Source organism: Dipodomys spectabilis, unplaced genomic scaffold, assembly GCF_019054845.1.
Source record: "Dipodomys spectabilis isolate Male_0828 unplaced genomic scaffold, ASM1905484v1 ptg000658l, whole genome shotgun sequence".
Classification (NCBI taxonomy): domain Eukaryota; kingdom Metazoa; phylum Chordata; class Mammalia; order Rodentia; family Heteromyidae; genus Dipodomys; species Dipodomys spectabilis.
This window is the reverse complement of record NW_024871335.1, coordinates 300795-311578: the sequence shown is the minus strand read 5'-3', so window position 1 is coordinate 311578 and position 10784 is coordinate 300795. Positions and strand designations below refer to the sequence as shown.

The 10784-nt window shown below is 34.8% G+C and overlaps 1 non-coding gene across 1 annotated transcript; it reads right to left on the bottom strand.

The window, feature by feature from the left end:
- Positions 1-1133: 1133 nt before the first annotated feature.
- LOC122101415 lies at positions 1134-1239 on the bottom strand. The gene has a single exon (XR_006146369.1). It is a non-coding gene; the product is annotated as a U6 spliceosomal RNA (small nuclear RNA).
- Positions 1240-10784: the final 9545 nt, after the last annotated feature.

The following is a 10784-nucleotide window of genomic DNA, read 5'->3' as shown; positions in this document are numbered from 1 at the left end:
TCTTGAAGCTCTGATTTCAAATTCTGAGCATACTAACACACATGCAAGTTTGTGTGCATGCATGCGTGTGCACACACACACATTTATTCAAAATCCTTCATATCAGTGTTTCGCATTAATTTCTTTGTTAAAAATATTTTATGAGTAAAATAAAGGAAATAAACTCTTCCCTCTCCGAATATTTTTGTACATTTTTTATGTAAAAATACTGTACAGAGGAGTCACATTTACATGAGCAACGTAATGAGTACATTTCCTAACAAGCATTGTTAGCTCCTCCTTTATTTTTCCCCTACCATCACTTCCCTCGCACCTCCGCAAGTACACTCCCTTCTTCCCTTCCCCAGCCTAAATTGTTCATTTTTTTTAACATAGTGTCTTGTGCATCTCATTGTTTCAATGGGTCAACCTGTATCCCTATTTAAACATTTTGTTTTTTTCCTTCCCCTCTCCAAATTAGAGGAGCGTATATACAAGGTGTAGGTGCACCAACTTCAAATACAGTGAAAACAAGGGTTATAGCATAGGGGAGGAACATATAAAGAAACAAAAAAAATCACATCACACATTATAAGTACGTTAGAAACAATAGCAATAAAGAAAAAAAAACACTTGTGTTCCTATCTTGAGGTTCATTTTCTTTAACATCATCTTATTTGGTCATATGCAGATAGCTTTTGACCTTTTCTGCTTATCCCAGACATATATTAGTTATTGAAAATTAGGGAAACCATGGGACCTATGTTTCTTTGGCCCTAGTTAGTTCACTTAATTTTTTCCAAGTCTTTTGATTTCTTAACAAATTGGACAATGCTATTCTTTCTGATGGAGGCATAGAATTCCATTGTGTATATATACCACATATCCATTCATCTGCTGGGGGGCATCGGGGTTGGTTCCATATCTTAGCTATCTTAAATAATGCTGCAATGAACATAGTTATGCTGGTAGCTTTAGTATGGTCTTGTTTGTGATCATTTGGGTAAATGTCCAAAAGTGGGATTGCTGGGTCATAGGGAAGCTCTATGTGGAGTCTTTTGAGGAACCTCCATACTGCTTTCCAAAGTGGCTGAACAAGTTTACACTCCCACCAACCATGCAGTACTGTTCCCTTGTGATCACATCCCCTCCAGCATCTGCTGGAATGCTTCAGGAATTTGCCTGTCATCCTTATGCAGGGGCATGCTAATCTTCTCTGTATTTTTCCAATATTAGTGTACGTGATGCTGAATTGAGCACAGAAAACTTTTTATATATAAAGTGTAATTGATTTTATTAAACTATATAATTCAACAAAAAGTACGTTTAAAAGAATCGTCGTGAACTTTTAGAAACATGTATTCCTTACATAAGCACACATTTAAGAATAAAGTCAAGATTGACATGTCAAAAACAAAATAATCCCAGATATTTGTTGTTCAAGATATGTGTAGGAGAAGGAATGCAATTATTCTATACAAGGCAACTGTCCTAATGAACACAGCAGCAAGTGTTAAGATTTGATAAAACTTTTAATGTTTTAAACATATTTAATTTTGGGAATTTACTTACATATGCAAAAACTAGGACTGTTTGTCAGGTCATAATACTTTTCTATAAAGTATTTAAGATTTATGGTAGCAGACATATACTACTAATTATGTACATTTCAGAGTTTATAGAAACTTTACTAATGAGAAGTTGCAAAGTCTTTGTGTAAAGGAACAGAATAAAGAGTTAAGACTTTGTTAACTACAGTTTCTGTTAAAACAATAGTTCTTCCTTACTTTATATGTTAGCGAGGAACAAATGATGATATAAGCCATGTACAAATGATGAGATGAGCCATAAATAGTAATCTTAGTGGGTAACTTTAAAGACTGCACATAGTCTATAAAACTCTTGTTGAGCATCATAATCTTAGTCAGTTTTAAATGTACAGGAATATGAGAAAATAGTAAAATCTAATAGGTAGTACCCTTCAAATACTGAAAACACTGGTAATTGTTTTGTTTTTTATTTTATTATTCATTAATATTTAATTATTGGTTTTTCTTATTTGTAGTATTGTTTTCCTTGTTGTACTATAATACTATTTTTTGTAAGTCCTCATTAGGAGGTACTTTGAGAAGGTTACTGGGATGGCCAAATCATTTTTATATGAGCATGTGAATTTACAAAGAGGAAAATTAAGAACAAAATATTTATTTAAAAAAATGATGAAGTAGAGTCTGAATCAGGAGTGTTGAAAAATGTCCATACCTAAAATCTTAGCCCTAGGATGAAGCAGCAGTATTACAGAGTTGAGGCCACAAAAGTGAGACTGTGTTTTTTTTATTTTGGTTTTGTTGGTCATGGGGCTTGAACACTGGGGCCTGGGTGCTGTCCCTCAGCTTAAAGCTAGCATTACCACTTGAGACAAAGCACCACTCCATCTTTTTGTGCTTATGTGGTGCTGCTGAGGACTCAAACCCACGGCCTCATGCATGCAAGGCAAACACTCTACAACTGAGCCATCTTCCCTGCACCTGAGATAACTGTGTTTAAAAAAAATCATCAAAACAACATTTGCTTTCTGCTTTGGGTTGTATAATGAAATATATGAATATCTTTTGATGTTTTTGTGAATTGTCGTACTTCTAAATTTATACTCACTTCAGCCACTTTATCCTTTTCAAAGTCATGAAATATCTCTGAGAGTTTGCTTCTGTGAAGATTGTTTTTGCATTTATAATTTCTTCTGAATCATTTTTATTTTTTGTCAAAATGACTTTATATTTCATGTTGATGGTTTATCATACATCAAATACCTTTAAATGTACATGAAGAGTCTGAAGATCGCAAAATGATTATTCTCATACAGCTCTTGTTTAGCTGTTATGCACTTTCAGCATTATGATATTTCTCTCTCTTTAACTCTCTCTCATTTCCTCTCTTTCTCTTTCATGCTCCATGTCTGCTACTTAGAATTTCTGCTGGTCTACTATAATCCTACAGAATCCACTGGTTTTGTGGGAACATGAGAGGGACCATCAGTTACCCTTACATTTCTTAAGAATTATAACAGTGAAATGATATTATTCTTTTCTATTCTAAATGGTAAAAAACCAGATCTAGGAATTCCTTTTCACTTTTATACTATTATAAATTTTATCTCATAGGAATCATTGGGACGGATAGGATACTTTTAACCTCTGACCTATAAGTACTTTTTCTTTTACAAACGAAACTTTTTTATTATCAGTAAGTAACTACATGTAATGAAAACAAAGCTATCCTATGAAAAGTAGGCCGAAGTTGTTCACAAGGATGGGGGGAAGTGAGCACAAAGGATGCCCGTCATAGAGCACAGATCCTCAGAGCAGTTTATCATGTACACTTTGTGAGAATGAAATGTGCTGGGATGTATAAATTAAATCACTGAACAACTGATATATATATATATATATATATACAAATATATTTATATATGTATATTTATTTATATATGCATATATGTCTGTATATGCTCTTATACATGTACAATGCATGTTATTATACACACAAATACACACATACATATATACATGTACACATGCACACAAGGAGAAAGACATAGATACAGCCAACACTAGTTTCACTACTTGTTGAATATGCCTTAGAGGGAATGCTTGGAACAAAATAATGTTGAAGATACGTTTGTCTCCAAAAGTTCTTTTACCACTCCTCTTATCTCTTAAAGCTGGTAGGTTTTGCTAGATTCAACTTGTAAAATGCAATACAAGTGACAGCAAGTCACTCAGAAATCTCAGTAAGTAAAAATCATATGGTGTCTCCCTGCTCCCAACAGAATGGTTGCTCTTGTAGACCTTCTCAGCAACCAAAGTAGATGGAGAATACCCTGGAAAAGAATAAAGTTCTATGGACTTAAATGGCATCCAACAGCCAGCATCAATTCCTAAGCAGATGAGTGAGTCCTCAGAAGTTTGGAGCTTAGGTCAACATTTAACCAACCCATGTGAAAAGTCTTATGTGAGAAATGCTGATTGAGGTCTTGCTGATTTCCTGGCCAAGAAAATAAGAAAGTATTTTTAATATATTAAAATTTGAGAATAATTTGTAACCTGTCTATAAATGTGTAGAACACTATTATATCAACTCAAAAAAATGATGTGGGAAACATACTGCATTGCTGGTGGGAGTGTAAACTTGTTCAAATACTGGAAAGCCATATGGAGGTTCCTCAAAAATCTCCACATAGAGCTACCCTATGACCCAGCTATCCCACTTTTGGGAATTTACCCAAATGATCACAAACAAGACCATACTAAAGCTACCAGCACGACTATGTTTATTGAAGCATTATTTAAGATAGCTAAGATAGGGAACCAACCCAGATGCCCCTCACTAGATGAATAGATCAAGAAAATGTAGTGTATATATATACAATGGAATTCTATGCCTCCATCAGAAAGAATGACATTGCCCCATTTGTTAGGAAATGGAAAGACTTGGAAAAAAATTATATTAAGTCAAGTAAGCCAGGCCGAAAGAAACATAGGTCCCATGTTTTCCCTTATTTGCAATAACTAGTATATGTCTGAGTAAAGCAGAAAAGTTCAGATAAGTTGATGTTATGGGAATGAACCCCAAGATAAAGATTCAAATTTTTTTGTTTTTTTTCTTTCATGCAATTGTTTCTAACATATTTTTAAGATGATTTCTTTGTTGCTTTGTATGTCCCTCCACCACGGTATAACCCATGCTTTCACTGTACTTGATGTTGGTATAATTTGTGGAGGGGAAGGGAAAAAACAAATTGTTTAAATAGTGATACAGGTGGACCCATTGCAACAATGAGATGTTCAAGTTTTTATGTTGAAAAACAAACTTTACAATTTTGGTGAGGGCTGGGGGGAGGATCAGGTGGGGAGAGGGGGAGAGTATAGGAAGGGATGGAAAGGGGAAACAAAGAGGAGGCAACAATGCTTGATAATTAATATACTCGTTATCATGTAATTGTAAGTCCTCTGTACGGTATTCTCACAATAAAAAAAAGAAATTAAAATAAATGTTTTGCGTTTTATTTATGTACTCTTGGACTTGGCAAGTGACTTTAGGTGTGTCTACACAAGTAGAATCAGCATGAAACAAGCCAGCATTTCTGCATTTAAGATACAAGGAAAGAATACAGGTTGACCCATTGTAACAATGAGATGTACAAGACACTCTATTAAAGGGGGTGGATGAAGGGAAGAATTGGGGAGGTATGAATGGAAGAGATGGTAGTGGAAAACAAAGGAGATGGTAACAATGGTGAATAAGAAATGTACTCATTACCTTACTTATGTAACTGTTACCCCTCTGCACAGGATCTTTACAATAAAAATACATATTGAAAAGATACAAGGAAAACTTCTTTACTGATAGGAAATTGCATTTGTCACTCAATATCAGTGGTTTAAGGGCCACAGGCATATAAAAACTTTAGATACTCAAACTGTCTACATGAACACAATATATTATTTACATTAGAATCTGCCCACAACCTAGTGCAATGTAATTGCTATGAAAATTTTTACTACATTATCTTTGTAATGAACAATAAAATCATATGCACTATCAACTGATACCATTTTTTTCAGATAATTTTTTTATTGTGAAAATACCATTTGGAGAGGGTACAATTACATGGACAAGGTAATGATTATATTTCACATTAAGCATAGTTGCCTCCTCCTTTGATTCCTCTTCCCATCCCTCCCCATCTCCCATCCCCTCTATCTCTCCCTTCCCTCTCATTCCCCGCCTCAGCCAAACTTGTAAAGTTCATTTTCGACCTAACTTCTTGTATATCTCATTGTTGCAATGGGTCCACCTGTATCCCTATTTAAACAATTTATTTTTGTCCTTCCCCTCCACAAATTATGCCAACATCAAATACAGTGAAAGGAGGGGTTATACTGGGGGGGGAGGTACATGCATTGTTACATCCTTCTTTGTTTCCCCTTAACATCCCTTCCCCTCTCCTCCCCCCACCACCCGCCAAAGTTGGAAAGACCATTTTTCGACATAACTTTCACTAGCCAAAACGGACAAGGGTCTCATATCTAAAATATACCTGGAATTCAAAAAATTAAATCCCTCAACAACAAATCCTCAAAGAAACAACTGCTCAATAGGTAAGTGGACTAAAAACTTAAAGAGAATCTCTCTGAAGAGGAAAGTAGGATGGCCAATAGATACATGAAGAAATGCTCAACCTCACTAGCCTTAAAAGAAATGCAAATCAAAACAACTTTGAGATACCACCTCATGCCAGTTATAATGGCTATAATCAAGAACTCTAATAACAACAGATTCTGGAGGGGATGTGGACAGAAGAGAACCTTATTGCATTGATGGTAGAAGTGTAAACTGTTCAACCACTTGAGAAAGTAGTATGGAGGTTCCTCAAAAGACTCCACATAGAGTTCCCCTATGACTCAGCAATCCAACTTTTGGGCATTTACCCAAATGATTACACCCTTGAACCACCAGTGCCTAGCCATGTTGCATATTCTGTGTAATTCCTATTCTCAGCATTGTATAGATGCTACTACTACAATATAAAAAAATTTAAAACATACTAAGGATATTTGTAAAGTATATAATGAAGGAAGTATTTTCATCCTTTACAAAAACTCTGCAAAATCTATCCTAAACTATTTATATTTTACTCTACGTTTCCTTCAACCCGTTTGATATAGTTTAATACTTTTCAAGCCAACTTTCTCCATATTCTACTGCAGATTTACTATTTCATGTATCTATGTATATGTATATGTAAATGTATATGTACATGTATATGTATATGTATCTATCTATAAATGATCCAATGTGAATCATGAGACTTGAAACTTTGCTTTATTTTGCTGTTCAGCGGTTGAATCTGGTCGGCTCATTCTGTGACAATATCTGTGCTCATTCTCATCATTCTTTATTTACCACACCATCAGCCTCCTAAAATCAGCTTCATTTCCCGGAGATGGTTACCAATCAGTCCAACCAATATCCACCCAGGAGGTTTTAATAATTAAAGATTTAAGGAAGGAAGATAACATGAAGTGACATGTACAGAATTTCTACAAAGACCTGACATCTTTCACATTTCTTCCTTCCTTCTCTTTTCATACTTCAGAAAGCATTGACTAACCCTATAAATATGATGCAATTATAACTTAAGGATCAATGGGTTTTTTTCCAACCTGAAGCCTTTTGACATAAACATTTGGGAAATTTTTTTGTTATAGGATTCCATCCAAACAAAGCCATGTATATCAAGAAAGCCAATGTTTTCAAATCAGAGTACTAAACAAAAGAGGGAGAAAATTAAAGTTAGCTATATATGTTAAGCACAAATATAGGCAATATCAAGATATTTTGAGATTGTATACTTTTACTGTATAAGGTGGCTCAAACCTTTAATATTATCTACTTGGAAAACAGAGATTAAAGAATTCCAGTTCCAGGAAAGCCCAGACAAAAAAAGAGGTTTCAGAAACTCTAACCATTTGCTGCGTGCAATGTGTTGGGGTTGGGTTAGAAGGACCACAGTCCAAGCAGACCCAGGCACAGTAATACTACCTCAAAATAAAAATCCAATTACAATCTGCAGGTATGGCTATAGTAGAGATGCTGTTTAACTTACAAATTGGGTTTGGAGTTCAATCCTCCAGCACTACTAGGAATTTAAGTGTGTGCCAGAGTAAGAATTTGGCATGTCTAATGTCAACAGTTCATACTGGTTTAGCAAGTTTTAATAAAAATTTTATTTCCTTTACTAATTTTTTAAAGAATAACCATAACTTCCTTGCACAAACCAAATAATTTCTTATTAGAGATTTTCTTCTATCCATTAAGTAAAATGTTATGTGTTGGATACTGTCCACTGAAATCATACTAAAGATCGATAACCCACGGGCTGGGAAGGTGGCTCAGTGGTAGAGCGCTTGCCTTGCATGCTCGAGGCCCTGGGTTCGATTCCTCAGCACCACATAAGCAAAAAGAAAAAAAAAAGCCGGAAGTGGCGCTGTGGCTTAAGTGGTAGAGTGCTAGCCTTGACCTGAAGATCTGAGGGACAGTGCCCAGGCCTAGAGTTCAGGCCCCACGAATAGACCCCCCAAAAAAAAATCGATAACCCATTGCCTTAGAAAATGACTGCATTGGGAAACAGAATCTCAAAGGTAGCATTTAAGTTGAAGTATCCTCCAAAAGAATCAGAAGGTCTTGAATATGCCAAGGAAGGAGGACTCAGAAGAAGCCAAACCTGATCTTGGAGTGCTAGATCCACCACTTCAGAGGCAATATATTTACAGTGTTAACGCGACTTAATCTGTGGTAGTTTATTATTACAATTACTAGCAAACATGTGGAATCTATAAGACATGAAAAGTCATTGACTCCTGGGGTCTATGACTCATCTTTATAATCCTAGTGATTAAGAAGGATGAGACTTTGGGAATAATGTTTTTCCGAGTGGTAGGAAAGTTCATGAGGTTCTGTCTCCAATTAACTATAAAAATTTCTGGGCTGGAGGCATGTTTCAAAAGGTAGACTGACTATTGTTAGCAAACAAACTGAGAGCATGAGTTTTGTTCAAGCCCCAATTTGGGAGAAAGAAAAAGTCCTTAACAGAAAACTATGAGAAACAGAAATATGAATAGGAAAGCAGAAGCAAAAGAAATAAACTTATTGATACAAAGTTTCCCAATGTGAAATATGGCACAAACTCCAATATTTAGGGTTTTCCTTCCTGTATAGTAGAAATAAAAGGTATTTCGACTTGATGAAACTAACGTAAAACTGTATGCAATAAATAATTACATTAATATTATGTTTCCATAAATTAACTTGTTTTCCTACAAATTTATAGAATAGTGTAGCTATGGAAAATCAATAAAAACTGTTTTCATATAAGATTATGTATCCTTTCAAGTGTTGTCTAAAATTGATCTACACTGAAATGATTGCCATTGATATCTTTCTCAAGATTCCAAATGTTTATACTTTCAGCTGATTTTCCACAAAACTCACACCCCAAACATAACTCTTAGTTTGTTCATGAAATCATAGGAACATATGGCACTAAAGGTTAATTACCTTTATCTGCTGTCCTTAATGTAGTATACCTAATAAAATTAAGTATATACCCTGACAAAAATAAGATACTTCCTTCTATATACAGACTTGCACACACACACACACACACACACACATACAGATACACACACATATTTACCACTGTGACTCAGGTTAGGTTCCTGACATTGTGTATCACACAATGATCTATTAATCAAACTTTCTTACACAGACATAAAATACATTCATAATTCTGCACATATAAAAACACCAGATCATTTAAAATGATGAGAATATTTAACAGAACCATCAAGCTCCTGAGCCATCTACTCCCTGATTTCATTCATTCATGATGATCCATTTTTCATATCATAATTAAAAGTCTTTTTGAGTCTGTCTGATTAGCAGACAAAAGTATGTTATCATATATTAGAAAATGTAGGTGAAATTACTTGTCCCTAGGTAATCTTTAATATATCTTATCAAAGACTTCTGTTTCCTTCTTTTATTTTCTTGTTTTTGGGGGTCCGGTTGTGGGACCTGACCTCTGTCCCTCAGCTCTTCAGCTCAAGGCTAGCGCTCTACCACTTGAGGCACAAGCCACTTCTGGCTTTTTTCTTTTTTCATATGTGGTGCTGAGGAATCAAACCCAGGGCCTTATGCATGCAAGGCAAGCGCTCTACCACTGAGCCAGCTTCCTAGCCCTTTCTGTTTCCTTCTTGCAGAGTCTGTTTCCAGCATTTTGCCCTAATGTCTAATATTAAATTACAAAGGACATACCATATTCCTAAATTCATTTTTCCTAAAGGTTATGCTAAAGAGTTGACTCTAATTTGTTTGCTTATTATAAATTAAATTTTCTCAACAACTTAAAATATTGTTTATGTTACTCCTAAGCCTTTTGAAATATCAAAACACACTGGAAATTCACCTTTTCAATAATTTGTGAATGGCAGTAATGTTTGAGGGGAGATGAAGGACTTGAATTATCTAGTGCCTTAAAAATGGCACTATTACTTAAAGGGCTGATCATCTAGTAAGCTTTCAAAGTGTGGTCTTCTGATTTCATTTAAGAAGATAAAAGTATGCTTTTCATCACATTCTTGCTTGCAAATCACTAGAATTATTTCCTTTGTACAGTTTATGCCCTGCTGCTATTGTATTGAAACCCACATACAACTGCATAGCTGTGGTAGCTGCTCTAAATTTTGTAATTTTCTGCCAGTAGCCCTGGTGATTTGCGCTTAGATTCATGGGATAGTCACATAATCCACAATTACAAAGCACCACAATATATAAAGACCACGTGCAAAATGAGACTCAATTTCTTTCTTTGTTGTTTCCTTTTTTTCTTATTGATTGTCTTTTAAGGAGCTAGGGATTGTTGATTTCTTATTATTGTTGATGTTACTTAAAAAAATTTACCAGATTTTTCCAATAAAATAAAGAGATATTAAAAAAGACATATCTAGTCACAAAATAAAACTAAACATTTGAGTCTTTTTTATTCTAGTCCTGTTTTTAGTTATCTTCAAATAACATTGAGATGAGCCAAGCATACACGTTAAATGACCCTATCAAGCACACAGAACTCTGGAATATTTGGGCTTTGATTTCCACATCAACTTCACCTAGAAAAGAAAATTATCACTTGCTTCATGTCTTAAGTAATCTACTTAAAACAAGTTTTATTAATTTTATCAATA